The sequence below is a fragment of the Bos indicus genome, chromosome 10, assembly GCF_029378745.1.
Source record: "Bos indicus isolate NIAB-ARS_2022 breed Sahiwal x Tharparkar chromosome 10, NIAB-ARS_B.indTharparkar_mat_pri_1.0, whole genome shotgun sequence".
Lineage (NCBI taxonomy): Eukaryota > Metazoa > Chordata > Mammalia > Artiodactyla > Bovidae > Bos > Bos indicus.
In genome coordinates, this window is record NC_091769.1 from 30,450,621 (window position 1) to 30,477,638 (window position 27,018).

The 27,018-nt window shown below is 39.9% G+C and overlaps 1 long non-coding RNA gene and 1 other non-coding gene across 6 annotated transcripts in view; one reads left to right on the forward strand and one right to left on the reverse strand.

Moving 5' to 3' along the window:
- LOC109564905 (uncharacterized) overlaps positions 1 to 27,018 on the forward strand; it is a 137,412-nt gene that overhangs the window by 74,118 nt on the left and 36,276 nt on the right. The window contains exon 3 of one of the 5 annotated variants that reach the window (XR_011568791.1): positions 1,452 to 23,226. The exons of the other annotated variants lie outside the window; for them this stretch is intronic. This is a non-coding gene — a long non-coding RNA (uncharacterized lncRNA). The remainder of the gene's footprint in view (positions 1 to 1,451; positions 23,227 to 27,018) is intronic. 5 annotated transcript variants of the gene reach the window in all.
- On the reverse strand, positions 19,521 to 19,592 carry TRNAW-CCA (transfer RNA tryptophan (anticodon CCA)). The gene has a single exon. It is a non-coding gene; the product is annotated as a tRNA-Trp (tRNA).

The window sequence follows — 27,018 nt, forward strand, 5'->3', positions numbered from 1 at the left end:
TAGCATTTGAGCTAGGCAATCTGATTTCAGAGCACATGCTCCACGAAAGTAGCATTTTAGTTTGAATCACTGAAAGCTGAATCTGAGACAAGAACTTGGGTGCAGGTAGGTGTATATAGGAGGTATTTGGGCAGGTGCCAAGGACTTACCCTGTCTAGATGGCACTCCTCACCTACTTATTCATTCCCATGTTTGTTTGTTTTTTATTTTTCAAGAAGTTTAATTAAATGATATCTGCAAGATTCTTAAAATCATAAAATAAAAGCATATATAGCATGGATAAAGCTCTATCAAGCAAAAGTGAATAATAGCAATAAATAAAACTAGATACTAATCTGAACAGACTTTCATCAGTAAATTTATAAAAAGATTCAGTTGAGAAGGACAGAAGCTGAACTCACTAGGAAGTATTGAGATCTGATGAAGAGATTATGAATATGTGTGTAAATCTTATTTTTCCATGTTTTAAACCACTGTGTCACTGAACTGAATCTGATGCACATACAAACTTGAAAAGGTTGACTGCCTCCACTGCAGAGTTTTGTAAATAGTTATTTTCTATTTCACTATGGTTTTACATTCTCTCATTTTTATAACTTCCCTTAATTATCCAATCTGTATTTATGTACCTGTTGGGTAAACCAAACCAGGCATGCAAAAATGATACACTTATTTCCCTGAAGATAACTTTGGCAATAATTATATACTTGTTTAGCCAGGTGAATGACCAACTGAGACTGAGCTGACAGTGCTGATTTTGATAATTTTTACTAGAAATATAAATATATGGGAGGCTCCATATGTATCTTCAGAATTCTACTTATTTACATCTTAGAATGCTAAGCAGAGTTTTTAGAGATCAGTTTAGCCTTAATGAAGAGAGACATAGATATTCACACAGCAAATCTAAGTAGCATAACCCAATTTGTTGTCTTATCCAGGTACTTTGTGCTTTACTTTCCAGTCCCACATCTGCTTCTAAACCAAGTGGAAACGTTATGAGAGTTAGAATAAAAGAAGACAGCACTGAACTTCAGAGCTGAGATTTGCTACCAGTGAGCTGTGCAAGCTTAAGCCAGACACGGTTAGCTTCAGTTTCCTGGTTTATTAAATAGGCCTGGGGTACATGATATATACTTTTCTCCCCAGTATTAATGGGAATATGATTTTAACACAGTAAATTCTGTTGGGAAGCCAGTACCCAGAATTAAGTTGTGTACTTTTTATAGTTAAGAACAAAGACTTTGGAGCCAGACAGACCTAAGTTTGAATCCTAGTTCTGTTGATTATATAACTTTAGGCAAATTGCTTCACCTCTTTCATTTTCTATATAATAGAAATAATCATAACTTTCCTTGCCGTCAGTATTTCCACATACACCTAACAGAAAACCTCCTTTGAGCTCACATTTCTATTGTGCTCTCACCATACCACTTGCTTTTCTTTTATAGAAAATCTTCCTAAGGATTGTCTCAGTGCTTCTACTTTCCCATCTTCATTTGACCTTACAACAGTGTGACTTCTCATCCTATGACTTCTGCCGATGCTGTTTTCACCAAGGTCACTCAGGACTGCCTTCTGGCTACATCTAAAGAACACATCTCAAGTTATCTCCCAGCGAAGTTCAGCATAGACAACCACTCTCCTTCCTGGGACATTCTCCTCCTTTGGCTTCCAGAAACGTGCCTTCTACCTCCGTTTCTTTTCCTTCTCTGTTTCCGATGGGCCTCCTCCTTCCCTGTGTGCCCCTTCCAGGTATTGTTGGCCCACAAAGTTCTATTGTAGATTCTATTTTTCTTTCTCTATAAAATCTTCTGGATATCTTAAGTATTTTCATGTCTTCAAGGACCACCTAGCACATAATGCTGATGACTCCTGAATCTTTATCCGTAGCCCACAGTTCTGAGTTTCAAATTCACATACATAACTACATCTTGATTATTTACACTTGCTTGTCCCTCAGGTATGTTCCCCAGCATGTCCAAATAAAACTAATTATCTTTATGTCCATATTAGTTCCCCTATTTTGGTGATGTAATCTCCATCCAGTCAGTGGCTCAAGACAGAAACTTTGGTTACCTTCACCCCCGCTGCCCCCAAATATGGGGAATACTACTAAGCAGGTCTAATCTTGAGTATCTCTTGAATCCATCTGTCTTCATCTCCATGACCATTTTCTGACTCAGACCACCATCTTCTCTCATCTCCATCGCTACAACATTCTCCTTATTGATCACATTTATCAGTCTTGCTGCCATTCTCCACACTGCAGCTCAGTCACATCATTTCCCGTATTATAATCTCTCGAGAGGTTTACATTGCCGTCCAACTAACATACAGACTTTCTACAATGACTAACAAGACCCTTTGTGATGTGCGCTCCCCTCACCTCTCCAGCCTCGTCTTTCCCTCCTTTCCGTGTTCAGTCCCCTACACACTTGAGGCTCCACTGAAACAGCTTCTTCCAGTTCCTGTGTATGTTTGTTATTCTCTTAGCTGGAAACTTCTCTCCAAACTCTTCCTCGTCTATCTGTATCTCCACCTCCAGAAAGCCCTTCTTGGCCTGTGAATCTCCCGCTGGCCGCACTCCCTATGTTCTTCCCTCTGTATTTGCTCCATCATCCCACTTGCTACCTTCCTTATACTCACCTGCTTGTTTACCACTATCTCCCACAACACTAACCTCTGTGAAAGCAGAGTCCCTGTCTGTCTCACAGGTATTCTCTGCACTTGGCAGAGCCTGACACGTGATGAGAACACAATCCACAAATAAAGTGTCTACTAAACGAACAAATGTATGGAAATCACACACTAGCTAGTTTAACAAGTGCCACTTTTTAACTGTAATTAATAGTAGATATTAGAATGTTTTTTTAAGTTTTGGGATCACCATGGGTATGGTCTGTTGGCTCCTATCTGTACTAGGAGCCCTATAGCCTCACAGAGAGAACTCTGTGGTTTTCACGGTGAGAAGAGGGTGGGAGAGGGAGAACAGGATGGTGGGGCTCACTGGTCCCCACCTCGGGACCTTAACATGGCTTACACCGGAGCAACTAGGATTTGTTTGTTTTATGCACTGGGGTGGTATATTATAACATTATATTTTCTATGGGGAAAAAGCAGGGAAAAATGAAACAATAAGAAAAAGTAGCCCTGATATAAGCAAGCTATCAAAACAGGTCTTATAAAGATGGTTCTACAATTAAGTAAGGAAATGAAAATATTGGCTTTAAAAGACATAATGGAGGCAGGTATTTGGTCCCTACAGCATAGTACTAGCATTACCAAGAAAAGGGTTCAGTGTTCTTAAAAATGGTTCTGGGATGATGGGTTGTGTATCTGCTTCAGTTTATGTCTTTTCTTAAATCAGTTAGGCTGACTCATACTACCAACTGACATTTATTAATAAGCTAATTAATAAGACTGTGAGACTTTTCTTTGTCATCTTGTTCTTTTCTATATCTTTTCTGTGTATTTCTATTGTTTTTCCTTCTCCAGGGGATCTTCCCAACCCAGAGATTGAACCCAGGTCTCCCACATTGCGGGTAGATTCTTTACCAGCTGAGCCACAAGCTGCTGCTGCTGCTGCTGCTAAGTCGCTTCAGTCGTGTCCGACTCTGTGCAACCCCATAGACGTGAGCCACAAGGGAAGCCCCCAAATACTGGACTGGGTGGCCTATCTCTTCTCCAGCGGGTCTTCCCAACCCAGGAATCAAACTGGGGTCTCCTGCATTGTAGGGGATTCTTTACCAACTGAGCTATGAGGGAAGCCCCCCCAAATATGGAACACTTCACAAATTTGCGTGTCATCCTTGCACAGAGCCATGCTTCCCTGAAAGCTTCCATGGGGTCGCAAAGAGTTGGACATGACTGAGCGACTTTCACTTTCTATTGTTTAGATAACCGTGCCTGAATAAAATAGGACTTTTTGCGGTGTAGACAGGGAAAAACATATATAATCAGACTTAGAAATTAAACCTAGTACTAGAAATTTTCAATCCTAATCTGCTTCCTCTGCCAGTGTGTGGTTAGAAGTTTCTTACCTTGCAGTTCCCAAGGGAAATTCTGCATTTCCATGTCCCCACTTTCCTAACATTAGAGATGGCAAGATGTTAGACAAAAACATTGCTATTGGAAGAGAGGCTTAGGAGATAAATATTCTTGATCATTCATTCATTCAAAAATATTTATTGAGAGCTTGCTGTGTGACAAGCTCCTATAACATTATCTAGTGCTTGGACATATATCAATGAAAAAAAAGCCAGATAACATCCCTACTGTTATAAAGCTTATATTGTGATGGGGGAGAGAGAATCAGAAAATAAGAAAACAACAAAATAATTTTGAAAAGTGATGAATTGTATGAAGCCAGAAGAATGATCATGTGCCATGGATTGACACCCTGGGAAGGTGGGGCTAGATTGGGTTGGATTGGGGCTGCCATAGCCGGGTGGCCTCTGAGCTGAGCTAAGTGGTGAGAAGTAAGCAGCCATGTGAGGAAGGAAGAACAGAGCCTTCCAGTAGAAGGGAGCAGTGAGGGCAGATTTCCACCCTGTTCCCTTCCCTGTGGGCCTCAAGAAGGCAGCACATGAGGTGCAACCTTCCTCAGGCCATTTCAGGGAGCAGGACCAAGTGGTTTGCTGACAGGGCCCAGCACAGCCGAAGTAGAAAGGGACATCATGGGGAAATAAGTGGAGAAAGCAATAGGAGAAAAGTCATACAAATTCTTTTATAAGAAGTTTTGTGTTTTGGTAAAAGGTTTGTTTTTTCATTTTATAAAAACAAAATAATCTTAAAACTAGATGTGTGTGTGTACCATGTGCTCAGTCATATCAGACTCTTTGCAAGTCCATGGACTGTAGCCCGCCAGACTCCTCTGTCCATGGGATTTCCCAGGTAGGAATACTGAAGTGATTTGCCATTTCCTCCTGTGGGGGATATTTCTGGCCCAGCCATTGAACCCGCGTCTCCTGCGTCTCTTGCATTGCAAGATTTTTTTTTTTTTACCTGCTGAGCCATCAGCGAAGCTTAAAACTAGACAGAAATACCAAGCAAGAAGAAATGCTCCTAAATTGCTACAGTTCAATTACAGTTCAGTCGTGTCTGACTCTGCGATCCCATGGACTGCAGCACACTAGGCCTCCCTGCTGCTGCTGCTGCTAAGTCGCTTCAGTCGTGTCCGACTTTGTGCGACTCCATAGACGGCTGCAGCCTACCAGGCTCCTCTGTCCATGGGATTTTCCAGGCAACAGTACTGGAGTGGGGTGCCATTGCCTTCTCCGACTTAGGCCTTCCTGTCCATCACCAACTCCCAGTTTATTCAAACTCATGTCCTAAATTGTTACGGGCATTTAAGTGGAACCTGTGCTTATCCCATTTGTCCACTAGAGGGAAGCATTGCCTATCAAATGCACCCGAGGTTTCGTATCCGGAAAACCAGTTCCACAGGTACAGTTACATTCCCATCTCTCCTGTTCCTCTTCTGTCTTTCCCATAATCCACCTTTTAACTCCCTGCCATCCACCTATCCGAGGACACGATCTCCGTATTCTGGCTAGGCTTTTTGTTTAGAGGAGAACCTCTGACTCGTTAGGAACAAATAAAATCTGCACATTTAACCTTGTTGAAAGTGTTTTGACCATATGCCTCACTGTGGACCCTTTCAATGGGCAGCAAGAATCTCAGGGGTCTCCCGGGACTCTGTTTGGCTCATTCTGCCCAGTTCTTCAGGATCAGGCCCATTGCTAGGGGTCATGGGAGTTTAACATTGTTAGGTTAGGGAGCAAAGAGCTTTGTTTCCTCTTTGTGGTGTTGGATTGGCTGTCCGCTGGTAGGTTGGCGGCACCGAACCTGGCCTCCATGGGTGTGGGGACCATGCTCACTTCTTTTCCAGCATGCCAAACCCTAGTCACCTGCCTGCAAGTTTCATGTTCTATGTTTTAGCTTTAATTTTAAATTGGGCCTTTTGTGAAAAGTGTACACAACAGTGAGTTCAGTAAGAGAAAAGTGGAGGAGAAAGAAATGGCAAATTTTTAGCTGTAGCTACACAGGCAGATTAAATGTAAGATTTTAAAATAGGGTGTGAGAATTATGTACAAATAAATTATGAGAATTTATAATATGGGTTTTGCTTCCTTCCAAAGAAGGAATCAAAGCATCATGCAGCAGAACACATTGCTGTGAACATTGGATAATTATTCATTCAGGGTGTATTTAGTGTTTTCCTTTTTTTTTTTTTTTAATTTTAATTGGAGGCTAATTGCTTTACAGTATTGTAGTGGTTTTTGCCATACATTGACATGAATCAGCCATGGGTGCACATGTGTTCCCCATCCTGAACCCCCCTCCCACCTGCCTCCCCTTAGTATTTTCCTTTTATGTGCCAGGAACCAGGGTATACAGCCCATGGGCAGGGCTTTTACGCAGCTTTTATTGTAATTAAATAAAGATATGAATGAGTTCAAAAGTCATATAAGAATGTGTGTGTGTGTGTGTGTGTGTGTTGGTGTTTCATAGCTGGACTTCATCATCTCCAATACACTTCATTTTATAGATGTAGAAATGATGGCTTGGAAATACTGAATACTGTGACTGATTCAGGGTGACACAGTTTGTTCATTTGACCACTGAAATTTGCTTTAAGCAAATGGGAAAACATTCTAGGCTCAAACAGTAAAGAATTTGCCTGCAGTGCAGGAGACCGGGTTCTATCTCTGGGTCAGGAAGATCCTCTGGAGAAGGGAATGGCTACCCACTGCAGTATTCTTGCCTGGAGAATTCCATGGACAGAGGAGCCTGGCAGGCTACTGTCTATGGGGTCACAAAGAGACATGGCTGAGCAACTAAGCACACACCCACCCAATTATTCAGCTCTGAGTGCTTGAGAGAAGGGAGAGAGAATGGTTTGGAAAGGGAAATTTCTTTGGCGGGGCCACTAATTTATTGAAGAAATGATCATATGGATCCTTGTATCATGGCCTTGGAGGGACAATGAAACGTTCTTCAAATGACTTAAAAAAAAATCAAAAAATCATCAGCTCTTCATGAAGTTATGCCATACAGTGTTGAGTTGTATTTCAGTGAAGGGATTTCTGTTTTAAGCTACTACATACTCTAAGAATGTAACTTTTAAAAATCTAACCTGAAAAAAATAAATAAAAATCTAACCTGACATAATTGAATCTAACTTGATATAGAATGAAACCAAAAGAATCTGGAGGAATATTTGATTCTTTTAAAGCTTGATATTGAGCAGCTGCTCAGTGAATATGATTAGTGAAACTCCTTCCATGAAACCAGACTCCAGCTCCTGACCAGGTTGCCTGATCCAATTGTCTGTCTTTGTTGTTTTGATAGCATGTTTCTGGGCCCAGAAGAGAAGAAGAAGAAGGAAATTTGGAGAAGGAAATGGCAACCCACTCCAGCACTCTTGCCTGGAAAATCCCATGGATGGAGGAGCCTGATAGGCTACAGTCCATGGGGTTGCAAAGAGTCAGACACGACTGAGCGACTTCACTTTCCTTTCCTTTCCTTTCTGGGCCCAAGTTATATGTCTAATTGCCTCAGTATGCACTTTTTGCTTATGTAGACTTATCTTAAGAGAGAGAAATAGGAGGGGATATTCATAAAAGAAAGAAACTGGGAGGAGGACTGCATGTGTTGTCTGTCATACTTTTCATTAGAACATAAATTCCTAGAGCTGGAATTCTGTCTTGGAGTTTTGGTTCTGCTGGTAGCGTGCTGTGCTCAATAAAATTAACCCATCAATCAACAGGACAGAAAATCCTGTCTTGCCAGAAATAGTACTTCCTATTTGTCCCATAGAAAGACAGTACAGAAGCTAAGGAAAATGGCAAAAAAAAAAAAAATCCCCCAAAATATCAAATAAAAATATAATTGAATGAAAACAAATAGATAACAGTGGAGTATTCAGGGAAAACTACTGCCAGATTCAGGTTTCCCCCTTGCCGTCGTCCTCACTCTAATGGAGATTTGTCTACGTGGGTGGCATCTTGGATGCCCCATTTCCCGCCTAGAAGATGCTGTTCAGAATGGGTCAAGGTGCTCCGTTCATCTTCCTAACAGCTAACCCAGAAGCTACTCACTGCCACTCCCAGCGGTCTTGCCATCTGTCTGTCAGCATCACCACCAGCGAAGCAGCTCCTGAGCTCCCCTGGCCCAGCCTCACTTGGTCAGAAAACAAAACCAATTCATCTGGGGAGGGATAAATAGGAAGCTGGCAAGACAGACAGAGCACTATTGACTACAAAGAAGAAAGGGAGGGCTGGTGTGGGGAAAGCAAGTGAGACAAGTAAATTGAGAACGCTTCCTGTCACAAACCCTCTTGAGAATTGATGAAAGCTACCAAGCCTTTCTCCAGAACAAGAACATATGCACATGCATACCCAGTTTTGCATAAAATTCCATGAATCCCCACCTTTAGCCACACACACACACACACACACACCCCTCTTGTTTTAAAAAGTTCAACTGTAGAAGCTGTTTCCAAATCTTATTAATAATGAAGAAATTAGGAAAAACTCTTTAATCATGGCAACTGTTTTGTATTAAAGAATTTTCTTTTTCCAGTTGTAATCTTGCCTGTACAAGTGTATCTTTCAAATACACTTATTTTTAGAGGCAATTTCTAGAACTCTAAGAATGGCCAAAATGAACAATTGCAAGGGTAAATATACTTGTTATCAGTGTTTTTCTCATGTCTCATAGTACACCTTGTTTGAGTAATTTTGTTTAAAAGAAAAAAGGCTTCATTCTATTACCAAATTCTAGAGGACTAAAATTACCTAATATTTGACTATTTGGGGCTCTTTTAGGAAAACTAAAACTCACAAAAGAGATTAAGTTTGTTATCCCCCAGTCTCATGCACCCTGTGTCCTGAATGGAGGAGGCCTGTCCTCAAGTCCAATTAAAGGCATGCTGACTATACAAATTGTGGACTTGCCTCGTGGCTCAGCGGCAAAGAACCCACCTGCAATGCAGGAGGTGCGGGTTCAATCCCTGGGTCGGGCAGACTCCCTGGAGAAGGAAATGGCAATCCATTTCAGTATTCTTGCCTGGAGAATTTCATGAACAGGGGATCCTGGTCAGCTATAGTCCACGGGGTCACAGAGTTGGACACGACTTAGTGACTAAACAACCACCAGAAACTACAAATTGCACATTCTTCCTCTATTTCACTGTAGGAACATGAGGCTCATCTTGATCTCTTCTTGAAGGCAGGTCTAAGGTCCTTGGCTTATCTTCCCCCACCGACCTCCCAAATCGTGCAGAATAGAGATTTTCACTTGAGGATGGAGCACTAAGGCAGCAGTGTCTGGACTGCTGCTGCTGCTGCTGCTAAGTCGCTTCAGTCGTGTCCGACTCTGTGCGACCCCATAGACAGCAGCCCACCAGGCTCCCCCGTCCCTGGGATTCTCCAGGCAAGAACGCTGGAGTGGGCTGTCATTTCCTTCTCCAATGCATGAAAGTGAAAAGTGAAAGTGAAGTCGCTCAGTCATGTCTGACTCTAGCGACCCCATGGACTGCAGCCCACCAGTTTCCTCCGTCCATGGGATTGTCCAGGCAAGAGTACTGGAGTGGGGTGCCATTGCCTTCTTCTGCCCACAGCCAAAAACACAGAGGACATTCTCTCTATCTACCCTCATAGCGCTTGGGAGAGCAGAAGGGGCACAGGTAACAGCTGGCAAAGAGAAAATGTGGGAGGAAGTGAGGGGAAATCAATAAAACAGAGATGAAAAAGTAATGTGCTCTCCATGCCGTAAAGGAAAATCATGATGAAGGCCCAAGTTAACTCCCATAATGCTTTCAGGGATCAGAGAAATGACACTGTCAAAATAGGGCATTAGTTTTCTGAAGCCTACAGGCTGAATTTTATTTATTTAAAGTTAACTCCCATTTTAATACAAAAAAGATAGCATATTCTACATCAAAGGGAGAAAAACTTTTCCTAATGTATCTATTTCTCTTCTGAAGTGCAGGAGCTGTCGTCATATAATGGTTTGTGGTGTTTTCTCGACTGTGTTTGCTTTTCTTTGCATCGGGAAATGCACAATAAACAGACTCAAGCCTGGGTCTGCTTCTCTATGCCAAATGGCAGTCTTCTGATTTTGTGTGTGTTTTTGAATGCATTGTTAGTTTTTAACTAAGATCTATATATGTTGTGTGACTGATGTTTCAAAGCAGGAGAGAAAGAGACATGGATATGAAATCAGTCCTTGGTAAATTGTATCAAAGTGTAACTACAAGCTGTTGAGAGAATTGGGCTGGAGAGGCCTTTGAGGAATTATTCCCTTTTCTCTGGTGACCATTTCATTTCCCTTGGGAGTTCAGTCAGTGGTTGCCCGAAACTGCTCATCCTCTTCATGAGGATGGCCCAACCTGTTGGCTTTTTGGATATTGTTTCCATAACTGTGAGAGTAGATCAAAATTACCATCTTGCTGAATTACCGGTCTTCTCATTGTTCTTCATATACTTTGCTCATTTCTGAACCTAAGTGTTACTCTATGCATATAGAAGTCAATCTGAATGTACTAGAGCAGGTAAGAGCATGAACTTGGCAGTCTGGATTCAACTCCTGGGTCTGCCATTCACTAGCCATGTGATAATTACTTAACATCCCCATGCCTCAGTCTCCTCATCTGAAAATGGGATGATTACGTACCTCACAGGGATGCTAGGAGGAGTAAATAAGTAATGTAAAGAAGTTGGTTAGCTCAATACCCACTTACATAGTAATTCTTTATTATAGAGAGCTTCCAATGATGATGATGGTGGTTCTTATTTTTCTAATTACAGCATAGTTTGTTTCCTCTGGGAAACCAGTAACCCCTTCCTGATATTGTTCTGATATAGTTAAATAAGGTTGACCCCACCCGCTTCTGTTGTAAGGGTGGAGACATAACCCAGACCTGGGCAATCTGTGAATTCCAACCCCCTAACTATAGAGATTGGCTCAGGGATGGGAAAATTACATAAGTTGATCCAATGAGGGTGAATCCCAGGAGTTTGTTTAGAACTATTGGAAAAGAGACACTGTCTTTTGGGTAGTTAAGAAGCAAGATGTAAGCCTTGCAGCTACTGTATAGAGTCAGTTCATCTGAGACTGAGTCTAGTGCAGAGGAACACAAAGCCAAGAGATGGAGAGAGAAAGAGAAGCCAATTTAAATCATAGGACCCCAAGTTTGCAGCCATGCTGGGAATCCCCGAACCATTCCTGCGTAAATCAGTCTGTGTTGGGCTTCACTAACTCTCACTGGCTCCTCATATGCCCTCTACCTTGTTCAAACTCAACCCATCCTTTGAGACATGGTGCCTTCTGGAAGTCTCTGAGTTTCCATGGCACTTACTATCTGTGCCATCAATTTAGTACTCATTACCCACAACCCACATTAGAAAGTTTACTTTGGTGGATGTATTTACTGTATCTCTCCAATTCTATGATTTGCTTCCATTGTTACTCTTTGGTGATTTCCATAGTGACTAGCACGTCTGCTATTTCATGTTTGCCAGATACTTTGCTTGAATTCCTTTTATCCTCTAATGCCTATCAAAAGTGAACACATAGAAATACATGAAGTAAACCCTAACAACAGTACAGAGTTGTTATGTAGGAAAATTTTGAGAGAGGAGCCCAGCCCCCTGTCACCTGTGAGGAGCAGCAGTGATAGAATGTGGTCTTGTTTATATTTGTCCCACCACACTGTAAGCTTCATAAGAGCAAAGACTGGCTTTATTCTTAAATTAATTTTTGTTGAAGTATAGTTGCTTTGTGTTCATTTCTGCTGTACAGCGAAGTGAATCAGCTATACATATACATAATAGTAGTGGTAATCCCTCAGTCACATCCTATTCTTTGCGACCCCACGGGCTGTAGCCCTCGAGGCTCCTCTGTCCATGGGATTCTCCAGGCAAGAATACTGGAGTGGGTTGTCATTCCCTTCTCTAGAGGATCTTCCCCACCCAGGGATCAAACCCAGGTCTCCTGCATTGCAGACAGGTTCTTTACAGTCTGAGCTACCGGGAAGTCCTCGATATGTATACATACATCCCCTCTTTTTCGGACTTCCTTCTCATTTAGTCACCACAGAGCACTGAATAGAGCTCCCTGTGCCCTCCTCCAAGCAGTGCTCTGTGTTTCTAGTGCCTTGCATGGTCCATGATGCATTCTAGGTGCTCCATAAATACTTGTTGAATGAATGCTGATTTACAGTGCAGAGAACTCTCAGAGCTATTGCCCAGCCCTTACCAACATGTAAGGGAAATAGAGTAAGAAAGAAACTGCTGGTTCTATGTAGCCAGCACCTTCCTCCCATTATTCTAAGCCCCTTCTACAATCACTTTATTTCTTTAAATCACAGGAATAAATAAAGCCATTCCTTAGGATGACAGATGAGGTGTAATGACAATATCATGTTTGGAATTTCTAAGTCTGTGAAAAGACCAATATGAATTCCAGACCGAACAAAGAAAAGCTCACCATCATTAGGACGAGTGAGTGAAAGGGTATGAAAGCTGAATCACAGATTTAGAAAAAGGCACTGCATTGGAATGCTCAACACATACACAAAGAATTCTGGGTTTTGGGATCTTGCTTATTTTCTTAGGTAACATTATGTGGCATTAGTTCCATAATAGCTCTATGTTTCATAAATTGCAGAAAATATAAACCACTCTTCCTTTGAATTAGTTGATCCTTCCCCACAGAAAGTATTCATAAAATACTCATCTCCTTTTGCAACTCAGTATTTTCCATTCACTTGTTATCATCCTAAAATTATTTTTATTATATCAGTGCTCTTCACAAAAAAAAAATTCATCTGCTCCAACAACGTAGAATCCAAGCTAAACCAGATAGCCAAGACCTTCAGTAATTTGACCCAACCCACCTTTCTGTGTGTAAACTTTTCCCTATTCCTCCATCCAAGCCTTTATTCCATTCACCTTTGTCTGTTTCCTCTCCTTGCTTCTCACTTTTGTACTTATTAATCTTTCTCTGTCTATTCCAGCATGTGGTTTTATTTTAAGCAGTATCCTTTAACCACTCCAATGAAGATGAACTTTCCTTCCTCGGTTCTTAGAGTATTTATGGTCACTTCTTCCTCTTATCGTCTGAGGTTTTTATCATTTCATGTGAGTTTGTCTTCTGTTATTTACTTTGAATCCTTTAACAGCAGAGATCAGACCTTGGACTCCTTTACGTTTTGCTTTACATATAATCTGGATTATTTCCATAGTTATTGTAATAACTCAGGTGATATCCTTTCACTATTCATGCTTGGGGAGGCTTTATCCTTTTTCGGTTAGGAGGAGGTAGCAGAGGATGAGATGGTTAGATAGCATCACCTACTCAATGGACATGAATTTAAGCAAACTCTGGGGTATACTGAAGGACAGAGGAGCGTGGTGTGCTACAGTCCATGGGGTCACAAAAGAGTCAGAGATGACTTAGTGACTGAACAGCAAGAACAACAAAAAGTGCCAATTGCCATAAAATTCTCAAATTTATTAATATCCCTCATGACCAAAATTAATCAGAATTGCTTTCCAAATTATATTTTTACAAAGATCTTAATCTTTCTCTACCAAGTACTTTATGATTCAATGAAAAAAAAATTCACCAGGTATCCAGTAGAAAATGGGGATTGGGATGTGCATAAAACTAATGAATGGCTATCAAAATATGAAAAGATGAGTATCTTCACTCAAAGAAATTTGAATTAAAGTCAAATTCCATCTTTCACTTCTGAGACTGATAAAAGTTAAAACAATTAAAATCGCCAATGAATGATATGGACAAAGGTGTAGAGAAATAGGAATTTATGTATACTGTCCAGAGTACAAATTTGGTATAGCCTCTTTGGAGGACTATTTAGGAATATACATGAACATTTAAAATTGCCCCAACCTTAGAGTGAAGAAGTTCACTTTTCCATTCTCCTTACAGATATAATCATATAAACGCATAAACATATCTATGTGTTAACAGATGTTCATTGTGGTATTATGTATAATACCCAGTGCACTTCAGTGGTGGATTAAGTCACGGTTGAATGCCGAGCTGTGGTGGAGCTGGGACTTGAATCCAGGCAAACTGGTTCCATGCTTATAAAGGCAGGGCTTTATTACTGCCAACTGAACTTATTTAGGGCCCTTCTCTTAGGAGCTCAACATCCTCTGTAGACATTGTCTGTTTTTTTTGGCCAGGAGGAAGAGTAGTTAGGAGTAAGTCATAAATATTACTACAGTCATTAAACAAGTCAGCAATAGAGATGAGACTAGAATTCCTATCTTCTTGACTCAACCCATAAAACACTCTGCCATTTCTCATCTCAGTTTTGAGTTGACACACATTTATTTAACTCTGTGACATGTCTGCCAAAAAAAAATGTTCTAATGAATCTTTCAGGGTGTTCTGATAGCTGCTCTGTTTTGAAGTGTATCTGATGAATGATTTATATATTAGATTTATTAAAAACACGTCCATTACTTTGAGGCCTTGGGCGGATATTTAAAGGAAGAATATGGCATATTCAACCCAGCAGTTATGATTTCCCATAAGTAGCTAAGGGATGGCCCACCAGGGGATGTCAGATTAAAAAGACGTCTGAGAAGGTGAGTGGATTTGGCCTCTCTAACTCAAGATGCAGAAACGGAACCACCACAGAAAGTAGTCTTGCCTCCATTCCCTGTGGCTTAAAACTTCATATTTCTTTTGCAAAGGCAAGCAACTGATTCTACTCCTGCTTGGTGTGGCTTACCAAGCTCCCATTGCATTTAGACAAAATGCAATTCTAACAGTAGGATGAAAACACCAGTGTCAGTGTGCCTAATGAATTTAGGAAGAAAAATGATCAAAAGTATAAAGATCTCTCAAAAGAAACACTGGTACACAGATGCATAATTCCTTCTAGGAAGTCAACTGCAGAAGGGGCACTAGAGGACAGAACATAAGGGTTCAATTCATTCTCCCTGTCTCTGTTTTTTAATTAAATTTTAGGACATGACAAAAATATTCTAGGGTTTGGGAGAGAAAAAGGTAAAAGGGTTGTTAAGAACGCAAGATTTTAAGATTCATCTAAGAAAGCTAGGCTAATATATCAACCTGGATTAGTCTGCCAAAAATATGAAAATACAAAAACATCATAAATTAGTCAGTTGTCCATGGCTATAATCTGTTTGCCTGATGCCAGATGTACGTATGATAGGAAAAACAGTTGGCTTTAAAACAGCTGGAAAATGTTAAGCACTTATATAAGATAACACATTTTTAAAAAAGTATCAAATGGATTGGTATCTTGTTAGGGTATGCAGTTTAACAGAAGTGGCTATGATTTAACTCGGACCAATGGTAAATTTTTCCATTTTAGCATTTCAGTGTTCATTTAGGGAACTATAATACCATGTAGTACAAACCCTTTATTAAATCAGTGCATTCATTATCTGAAATAAAAGTTTTATTCAATCACTGTATTTTGATAGACTAGACTATTGCACCTGAGTAGGAGATAATGGATTGAAGAGAGTGTCCTTGAAGGAGAGGAGCTCAGACCTCCTCTCTTGCACATTCTCAGGAGACAGTTTCCGATGCTATCAAGACTTCAGAAGGCTTGCAGGGACTGCGAGCCAGCCCCATGTGCTATAACAAATCAGTGCATGAACCAGCTAACCATGTAACTGGAGAGAGGAAAGAATGAAATCATTTCTGCTCAAAATCTGTCGATGTCATCTTTTAATCTATTTAGGGTGATCAGCTCAGCTGGCTTTATGGCAACCCAGCCATGTGTATGGTAAGGACTCACTAGAAGCCGCCATCAAAGTTAGTAAATCTGTTTCTGCTCTCTGCAGGCTCTGCTTGCTTAGCCTAATCCTTCCATCTCTGTGCTGCCCAGCAATTAGAGAAAGAGCAGGAAGAATTCTGAGTGATGAGAAAGAGGATAAAACAAACGAGGCAGACAAGCACGTACACAACACTGATATGGAAAAAAAATTACTAATAGGTATTTTCACAGCCTGATATACACAAGCCTTTTTTAAAGGCTCCTTTAAAAAATGCATATGTTCCCATAACTGCCTATAACTTTGTGCTGATAGTCTTCTAACACAACTTTGTATTTTGGATGCTCTGATAGCCATCCGCATAGACTAGTTTTTTTTAAATTGGAAGTATACTTGATTTACAGTGGTATGTTGGTTTCAGGTATATAGCACAGTGATTCAGTTACACATGTATATATGTGTTCTTTTTCAGATTTTTTTCCATTATAAGTTATTAAAAGGTATTGATTATAGTTTCCTGTGCTATACAGTAGGTCCTCGTTGTTTATCTATTTTATGTATAGTAGTGTGTATCTGTTAATCCCGGACTCCTAATTTATCCCTCCATCCCCTCTTCTCTTTTGGTAACTACAAGTTTATTTTCTGTGTGTGTAAGTCTCTTTCTGTTTTGTAAATAAGTTCATTTGTATCATTTTTTAGATTCTACATATAAATGATTTCATATACTTGTCTTTTCTGTCTGACTTAGTATAACAATCTCTCAGTCCATCCATGTTCTTGTAAATGGCAATATTTCCCTTTTTTTTATGGCAGAGTAATACCCTATTGTATACATCTACCACATTTCTTTATCCATTCATCTGTTGATGGTCATTTAACTTACATGTCTTGGCTACTGTAAATTGTGCTGCTATGAATATTGGCATGCATGTATCTTTTCTAAATAGATATCTGGATATAGGCCTTGGAGTGAGATTGCAGGATCATATGGTAACTGTTTTTAGTGTTTTTTAAGGAACCTCCATTCTGTTTTCCATAGTGACAGTACCAATTTACATTCCCATCAGCAGTGTAGGAGGGTTCCCTTTTCTCCATGCCCTCTCCAGCATTTATTGTTTGTAGACTTTTTGGTGATGGCCATTCTGACTCCAATGAGGTGATGCTTCACACTATATTTGGATGCATACATTGCTACAAAGATCTCTAGGAAATGCTCTTCAGCAGTAGATCTGGGAAAGTATGAAAAAATATTCACCAGTATAACGTGTGTTAAAAGATGGTTCTGCTGCTTTCTGAATATTTACTAGCTATTTCCATTTATTTACACGCATAAATTGCATCACCATACTGATGTAAACTGTTAAAAGCTTGATGTAATCTATTAAAAGCCCGAGGAAGTGAAAGGGGGAGAGAAGAATACAGAGGCTCGGTAAGGGTAGCATCAGCAGTCCCTCACCCCCAAAACAATCCTTCCCACAGGGATGATTTCAAATTTTCCCACGCAGAAAAGGAAAAGAATTCTTGATTGGAGAGGAGTTACCGTGTCTTGAACGTCTGTATTGTTTCCTCCCTTTGCAGCACTTGAGTGAAAAGAGCACAGGGGATACTGATTCCCCCTCTGAAGTAAGGAGGCCTAACATGAGGCCAGCTCCAAATTGAGGTCATGGTTAGTTTCATCCACTGCAGGTTTCCACTTGGAGCTCAAATGCAGTGCATTGGATCGCAGGTAATTGCTTTTTCTGGGCACAGTGTGAGAATGATTTATGAGAGAGGAGACAGAAATAGGTGAGCCCTCTAACATAGTGTCTTCATACTGCCTAAGAGTCCGCCTGCTTACCCCTGACGAATGTGGAAACAGGAAAGTTTGCAGAATTCTAAAGAGGCTTTAGTCAATGCTCCTCATTTTGGCCTGGAATTAGGACCCTCTGAAAAGTTAGCACTTTTTTTTTTTTCACAAGAAAGAATCCCTTCATGTCCATGGGTGTTTCATAGGTCCCAGGGTCAGAATGTAGGCTGATACACTAGGTAGTAAGCACCAGTCATCCTCCTTAACTAGGCCAGCGTTTGTCCACTTGAAATGGCTAGTATATGTACCTTTAGATTCGTTTCTCAAGCTTTTAATGACTGCAACCTCCCCAAAATATATTTGTTTCCTGTTTTCTCGGTGCTAAAAAAGGGAGTTGTTTTTCTGTTTCCTTATATTGACACAAGGGCTTGGCATTTGACAATTTAAACTCGGTAAGAAACCCTGGAATTTGGAACCATTGTCTTTATTCACTCATTAAGGAACAAAGTCCCTTTGCAAAATAAATAGACTTGAGGTCTAGACTGTGGAAGCCGGAAGGAGTAGAGTTAGGCACAGAAACGCTGTGTTTTTGACGAAACTAATGGTGAAAATAGTGCAGAGGTACAGAGAGGCTGCAGCTGTTGCTTGTAAGGATGAATGAGGTAGTGGATACTCTTAGGGGCTGAATTGTGTTTGCCCAGAATCCGTATGTTGAAGCCCTAACCTCCAGTACTTTATGTGACTAGATTTGGAGACAAGACCTTGAAAGAGGCTGTGCATTTGACCCTTAGCAAATGTCAGCAAGATAAAGAAGATACTGAGAGAACTAGAGGAGCTTGGGGAAAAGGCAGTTACTTGTGCTTGTTGGGTGTGGTGAGTGGAGGTGGGAGAGAGGAGAGGTGCAGAGTTCTCATAAAAAGAGAGTGGCATTTTGTGAAGCAGATGACACAGGGGCAAAGGTGGAAAGGTACCAGGGGCACTCAGACATGAAGGTATACCATGGTGCTGGGAAAAAGCACCCAGTGTGATAGAGGGCAGAAAACACAGGGGAGAATTCTGGGAAGTAAGACCTGAAAAACAGGTCAGCACAGCTTCTGGAGGGCCTTGCATGAAGGGTTTTGGATACTGTCATGTAGACAATAATGAAGGAAAATATATGGTTTTTTAATATCTCAAAAGTTCTTTAGTTTCTGCCTTATGTTTTTCTTACTTTCATTGAATATCTTTAGTCAGACTTCAAGTTCCTTCTCTCCCAGCCCATCAGCCAAACTGCTCCTTAAAAGCCATCTTTTATAGAGGCTTAGTGATTTTCCATGGACACCCACCCTTGAAAGGTAACGGATAGCCTTGATGTCCTAGACCCTGTGTAAGTTCTGTCACCAATTTGATGGATTCTGTAGGGCATGTCATTTTTGCAATTTGTTAAGAACTGACAACAGTAGTCCCAGAGATCAACCAAAGTATGTTGGGTTTCAAAAAAAACACTGACTAGGTGAGCAAAATGTGATTAAAAGTTAATATATACCCCATCCTCTGGCCTGGGTGTATTCTTTCTCTCTCTTCTTTGTATCTGAACTAAAATAACATCTATCAATCGTGGAACATGGCCAAACAGTTAAAGTTATGAGATTAATTGGAAATGCATGCCATTTCTTGGAGAAGATTCAGGAAGAATTTTTATCGATTCATGTTTATATATTACAGGCAAAAATGAAAGTTACATTCACTCTTTATTCAAAATAAACCTCACCACTTACATGCAAATAGCTATACAGTACCTTTTGACTATGGTGAAGTGAAGTGAAGTGAAGTGAAGTGGCTCAGTCGTGTCCAACTCTTTGCGACCCTGTGGACTGTAGCCTACCAGGCTCTTCCGTCCATGGGATTCTCCAGGCAAGAGTACTGGAGTGGGGTGCCATTTCCTTCTCCAGGGGATCTTCCCAACCCAGGGATTGAACCCAGGTCTCCTGCATTGGAGGCAGATGCTTTAACCTCTGAGCCACCAGGGAAGCCTTGACTATGGTAGGGAAGCTAAAGGACATTGCAGAATACATATCTAAACAATTAGGTGATGGGAGAATGTGCTGAATGTCTAAAAAGACAGAAATAGTCTTTTATCACCACATTTTCTGCTCCTGTGTCCTACTTGTAAATTAACAGTAAAGGTACATGTCTCTCTAGCAGTCTCTTCAGCACACCAATAAAAAAGCGTTCATTTTGACCGAGAGTTAGTTTTTGTGTTCTTAGGATTTACTCTTCTAATAAATTTTTAAAATAAATTATATAATTTTAATTATATAAAGGCCATTCTTGCAGAAGCAGTATAAATGAAGTGGTTAAGAACAAGAGCTCTGGAGTCAGATCCTCCTGGTTCATGCCCTGGTTCTTCAGTTTGTGGTGATCACGTCCTAGTCATTTTTATCTCTGCACCACAGAGGATCACTGTGAGGGTGAAATGAAATAGTGCAGGTAAAATGCATGCTTAGCACAATAGTGGGTGAAACTAATGAGCTGCTGTATAGAAAAGAACAGTCTCTGCTAAATACTGGGCCTCAAAAGTGAGCTGATAGGGAGACCATATAGAATGCCAAACACAACTGTCATGTACACCTCCAGCCTTTCTGGTCAGTGGACAAGAAATGATAATGATGAGGCAATTGGTAAACCATACTGCCAGAAAAAAATCAACCAGTGACTCAGAAGAGGCTGACTTTACACGACTCTAGCAGGAAGCTAAAAGTTCAGAGAGTTTGTGTTGCTAGGGAACATTTTTGAAATCTTGAAGGGAAACACATGTTTACATCTAGGTAGAAAGGCATTTGGGGGCTTATTGTTTAACAAAAGGCCTATGAATTGCAGTATTAAAATCCTTAGGACAGCTGTGTGTCCGTGACACAGAGATTTCAGAACGGTGATGAGAACAGTTAGTGTGGAGAGCTTGCTCCCAAGCAAGCTAAGTGCTTGCCGGCAAGCCACATGGACCATTTCTCCTCAGGGTAAATGCATCACGGGTACCGGGACCAGTGCAGGTACCATCTTGTTCATCTGTACCTCTAACAGGGTCTGAAACACTAAAATGCAAAAACAGAAAATGGTGAGTTTTCACTATTGACCTTGCACAGAGCAGATGCACAACTGATAGCTGTTGAATGCATTTATCTACCATTTATCTGCCGCTGCAAAGTCAGTTTCTTTGGAGGTAGGACAAGGATAAAGACTCTTGTATTTTGTGGGCCTGACATTCAGCACCCACTGTGTCTGGTTCTGTGGTATGTTTTCCCTGAGGAGTTCTCCATTATCACACCAAGTAGAACCAATGTTAAAATATTTACCAGGTCTCCAACTCATCTCCTTTTTCATCTTAATAGAAATTCTACCTGTAACATGATTGAAATGAAAATGTATTCCCCTAGATCTGAAAATGATGTTCAGGTTAAGGTTATTTAAAATTAGAAAGGAATGCAATTCAAAAGAAATATTCAAGAAAAAATATAATGATGATAAAACCAGCAATATCAGAAGGCATTTGCTATTAATTTGGTGATGTTAATCATAGAAGTGAGGCATGAGATATTATGTAATTTTCTTCCAATCACATTTATAATAAGTATATGTTTTCATTAGTAAATAATAAAAGCATGAGAAGAAAACCAAAATCTTTTCTACTATCATCCAACTTTTTAGTACAATAAAAATTTCTCATATGGCAGAATTTCCTCTCTAAACTGAGAAATTCTCTTGTAACTAAAACTGTCATGAAGTTGCCACATTAGACTAATGACCTTTAGTTATAATTGGAATAATTGAATTTTAAATTGTCAAGAAAACGGAACTGAAATTCATAAAATTTGCCAAGAGAATAGCTCTTTGATATGCATTTGACAATCTGAAAAATATGACAGCTTAAAAAAAGTGAATCTGCTATTGCATTATCCAAGGGCAAAGCAAGCACTTGAATATTCTTTTTAAAAGCATTTCCCCCTCATGATCTCAAGATTAAAAAATTGCTCAGCCACTTTTGTTGAATTTGCAGTACACTTGCTTTAAGTCTTCTTTTGGAGAAACATTTTATCAGTTAAAATTTTTACATGAATCCTGTACCCAATGTAAGAATCATTTATAGCTAACTTATTGTAATCACATTGAATGATATACTCACAATGATGCCCCATCTCCAGTCAGAGTATGGAAGAAATAAGCAATTATTTAACTGGGTAAGAATTATAATGCGTAGGAATGAAGTGTTTTAAATTTCTATGGATTAAAAAGACTATCCATTCTTGAATTTATTCCACATTGAAAACTGTTGACACTCGAGGTGAGTATTGACAGAAGTAGGGCTGATCAATATTGAACCTTAAGGGTCAAAGGACTTCATGTTTGGTGTAATAAGCAACTTAGTTTAAGTATTACAGTATTTCAGTAAAGTAACAATTATTAAGGGTCAGGCAGGGTTTCTATTATAAACTCTAATTCAGGGAGGCTTGGGATGTGTTGTTCCAGAGTCTCTTAAAGGTATATAATAGTATGATTGAAGCAAGATGATAGTTTGGAAATAAACAAAGAGAAAGTGAGTCATTATAGTCAACGTTGAAGAATTAAATTATTTCCATTCTTCAGACTTAAAACCCATCTTTTCTTACCATCTCCATGGACCTTTTATGAGATCTTTAAACCCAGGAAGCTTTAGATGAGAGGTAAATCTCTTTTGAGTTTTTAAGTGGCTTGAAATCTTTACTTTTGAAAATTATCTAGCACATTCAAGTAGGCTGTAAATTATAAGTACAACCAAAGGGAGCTCTGTATCTGTTCAGCCAGATATGGTTCAATGAAATCTCAGAAACACCCTCTACGCTTTCCACTTAGTTGTGTGTAGAACATTAGTAACACATGGAAATCATTACTTTTTACTCAAACATACTTGATCTTGTTGGCCTACTGAATTGCTTAAGGTTTGGTTTTTCAGCAAATCTGTTTATATAACTAAGAAATAGTGTCTTAATTATTTACACTAAAATTTGTGCTGAACACATTGTGACTTAAACTTGGAAAAAGCAAACAATAAAGCAAATATGATATATACCAATTCCTTTATAATAATAAAATAATACCAAAATAAATGATTACATAGAAGTGTATATTGCTTGGCCTAAAATTTAACAACATGATTTAAAAAAATAATAATTAGGGAATAAATTAACATGAAATAGTTTAAATTAACATGGCAAAGTTTAAGATTATGGAATTTGGGTTTGAAAGAAAGGCTGGCTTATCTGAACAGAGAGGCTAAAGTACTAACTCTAGTACTTTCTACCTATACTGAGCGCCATATAAGCACAATTTCTGAATCCTCAAGTACTTCCTAGGCAGACACTAAGTAGCTGCCCCTTTGTGACCTTTTTTCTAGAATTCAGAATCTATAGATACCTTCAAACAACAGAAGTGGGCATTGATCAGTCAAGGAAGAAGCCATGCGCTTTCAGTTTCCATTACATTAAACAAAATACTCATTAGTGCTTGGCATCTTCCCAAGCAGACACAATCTGGGTGTCCACTGAGGCCTCACTGTGCAGTTAAGAAGTTTAAAAAGACTTTCTAGACATCAACTAGGGACAATTAAGGAATGGATAAAATGACTCCAAGGTAAGAAGGCTGGAATTACTGGAAATGAACACACATAGAATCTCAACTGTAAACTAGACAAACTATCTCTATATTTATAAAGGTCAGATTACACATATAAGGAAAGAAGGACTGAAGAGCCCTCTGCTTACTTCATCATCATTACTCTCCTTTAAGAAACCACAGTATGCTTTACTATGGTAGTATCCAGTCATATTTTAATATTGTTTTATATTGTTAATATTGTTTAATATTGTTATATTGTTTTAACAAAACCACATCTAGATATATGGTAGCAAAAATAATCTGATGGAAACCTGTCATCACAACATAATTATTCCTATCTTTACTCAATAAGAGAACTAAGTGCTAGTATTACTAAGAGGTCATACTACTGTAAGTTTGCTCTGAAATCCCTATCCATTAAAACTATGGAAAGTTTTATTGCCAAACAGCCATTCCCAGATCCAAAATAGCTCCTAGAACATTCTAGAGAGCAACTACTTGCATGCAGGTCAGACTTACAAAAGAATTCCCCCAAGTGTTTTCTTCCCTTCCTCTCTTTCTCCCATCTATCCATCCATCCTTTCGTCCCACAAGCATTTGTTAAGTACTTGGCTCAGATGGTAAAGTGTCTACCTGCAGTGCCGGAGACCCAGGTTTGATCCCTGGGTTGGGAAGATCCCCTGGAGAAGGAAATGGCAACCCACTCCAGTACTCTTGCCTGGAAAATTCCATGGACTGAGGAGCCTGGTGGGCTACAGTCCATGGGATCGCAAAGAGTCAGACACAACTGAGCGACTTCACTTTCTCTTTCACTTTCATCTGCCAGGCACTGTGCCAAGTGCAGGGGCTGCAATAGTGAGTAAGACAGACAAGGCTTTAGGTGGACATGAAGTCACGGGCTAACACATAAGGCAAAAGGTTTTATGTGATCTCTGTTTCTTTCAGTATTAAAATAACCTTATTTGAGAAATCTTCAGGGAAGACCAGTACTTCAAAATTCATTCACGTTACCTGTCCCTCATCTTCTTTAGGGGAATAGGAAGAAAAGCCTTTTATGGCAAAATTTCTCTTAAAGAGACATTTGTCTTTCTACTTTGACTGACACAGTCTAATCTACCAGACAACTGTGGGAGCAAATGTTAAATATAAACTCTTCTCAGAAGGATGCTGTGTTATTTAGCCATGAGGAATATATGAAAGAACATGCAAAAGGAGAGAACATATGCTTCACATGGACCGTGAAAACCTCCTTGAGTTTGCCACAATATACTCCCCGCTTTTTAACTCAAAGATACCATTCTATCAGTACTTAACACAGATCTTTAAATCCCCAAGCTGATAATGCTTCCCAGCTACAGCTGGATGTATCTGACAAGCAGCATGTAGTAGGAAGCCCCACAGGGGATAAGGTCCCTAACAGTCAACTAAGAGTTCAGATCCCCTAAGAGGTGCCCCTGGTGTGCAGAGCACTTAACCCTTCGACCAGTACCAACATGACTATTCACAAATTATTGATGTCCCTAAATCCCTGGCAGATTGCAGACAGTTCTTATATCCATTGAAGCCCAAGCATATGGCCACTAATGGGATGGATTAAAAAAACACACATATACACATTCATTCTTTGCCACATGAATATAAAGCCACTGAAATGCTAGAAGGTGATTGAACTGGATGGAACAGTGTTAAATACATGCTTAGCCTCATGTTATGGATCATTCCCATTGACATCTATCTGCTTCCTTGGTACAGTTTAATTAAAGCTGTCTGGAACAAGTCTGCTTTCTAAATGATCACTGAGCTATGAAAAGGTGAAACAGGAGGAGGCTTGAGGCCTTTGTGTGTGTGTGTGTGTGTGTGTGTGTAAAGCATTCAAATGACTGTCTCTGGCTAAGAATAGCAGCAGGGAAGAAATTCGTTTCCAGAATTAGCTAGCCATTAGGCTTTTCTGTAAGAAAAGGCAAGGCTCCTTCTGATGTCATCTTAAAACACCAGAAGTGAAGTTAAGTAATACCAGATCTTAACAATTCACATGGAGCTATATTCTGGTCCAAAATAGAGAATCTTCGCCAGTCCAAGTTCAATGCATGAGACAGGGTGCTCAGGGCTGGTGCACTGGGATGACCCAGAGGGATGGGATGGGGAGAGAGGTGGGAAGTGGGTTCAGGATGGGGAACACATGTACACCCATGGCTGATTCATGTCAATGTATGGCAAAAACCACTACAATATTGTAAAGTAATTAGCCTCCAATTAAAATAAAAAAAAATAGAGATTCTTTTTGTGGCGGGGAGGAGGGTTCTAAAGCAGTAAATATTACAGCAAACTTTTCTTATTTCTAGTTACTTTGCAAAATATAACCCCTAATTTTGCCTAAAATAGTCCTTTTCTTCAGATAGTTTTGTAACTACATGCCAGGAACACCATCTATTTGGGTTTATAGCATATAGAATACTAGCATGGCAAGTAGATAGCTTCAAAGAATTGTATTCCTTGACTAACCTTCATGTTTCTGGCACTGTTAAGGTTCTAGGGAAACTATAAACAAACGCAGATTCAGTAACATAGTAAGAGATTGAATTTTAAATTAGCTAATTATACCTACTTTTCTATGGTACTTTTCTCCCCTTTGTTATGATTTTATTTAGAATGATATAAATTATATTTGTTCCTTAATACCAGAATTAATTGAGCTTTATAAAAGTGCCCAAAGGACTATAGCGTGTTTAAAAATGTCATTCATTGGCTTCTCCGCACAAATCCATCAGTCATGATGTGGGCTTATCGTCTTCATTTAATATTTATTTGGTATCTACTTCATATATGACACTGAGTTATACCCTGTGTTCTTCTTCCCCACCCCTACCCCTAATTACTCTCTCTCTGTCTCTGTCATAGTATGTTCATCCAGGCTGGCAAAAGGTAATAGTAGCACTAAACAGAAAAACACTCCTAAATTCCCTTAGGATGCTCTTCAGGAGTGCAGATTATCCTAGCCCTGATGCATAACAGAATTAGTCAGGCCTAGAAGATATTATTTTGAAGCAAACAGGTCATAAGTTAAAGCCTATTAATAGGATAACATTTGAGTGCTTAGTGACACTGTGCTGGAAACTCTGGGAGACAGGAGCCAAGCAAAAGCATCCTCAACAAACTCAAACATAGGGAAGATATACACAGTGAAAGTCACCAAGGAATGGTGGTGTCAGATGAGTGAAACTGAAGACTACAGGGCAAGCAAAAGGGCCCAGCTGAATCCAGTTGTCCAGCTGTCCCCATGAAGGCACCAGACATGTGAATGAAGCTGCCTTGAGCCCTCCAGACAAGCCAGCTATCAGATAAATTCCAATGAGCAACTCTCATTCATGCTAAATGGAGCAGAACAATTGCCCGGCAGAATCTTGGCCAAATTTCTGATTCATAGAATCATGAGATATAAAACAATGGTGGTTTTTTAAGTCATTATGTTTGGAGTGTTCTGTTACGCAGCAGTATATAACTAGAATGGAGGCTAGGCAATAAAATGAATGTGTCATGATAAGCCCCCAAATTAGAGTTATAGTTGTACCTTCCCTGGTGGCTCAGTGGTAAAGAATCCACCTGCCAAGGCAGGAGACGCAGGTTCTATCCCTCGGTCAGGAAGATCCCCTGGAGGAGGAAATGGCAACCCGCTCCAGTATTCTTGCCTGGGAAATCCCACGGACAGAGGAGCCTGGTGGGCTACAGTCTATGGGGTCGCAAAAGTCAGATATGACAGCAACTAAACAACAACAGGAAGTAGGAACTGAAGAGAGGCACATGTTTTAG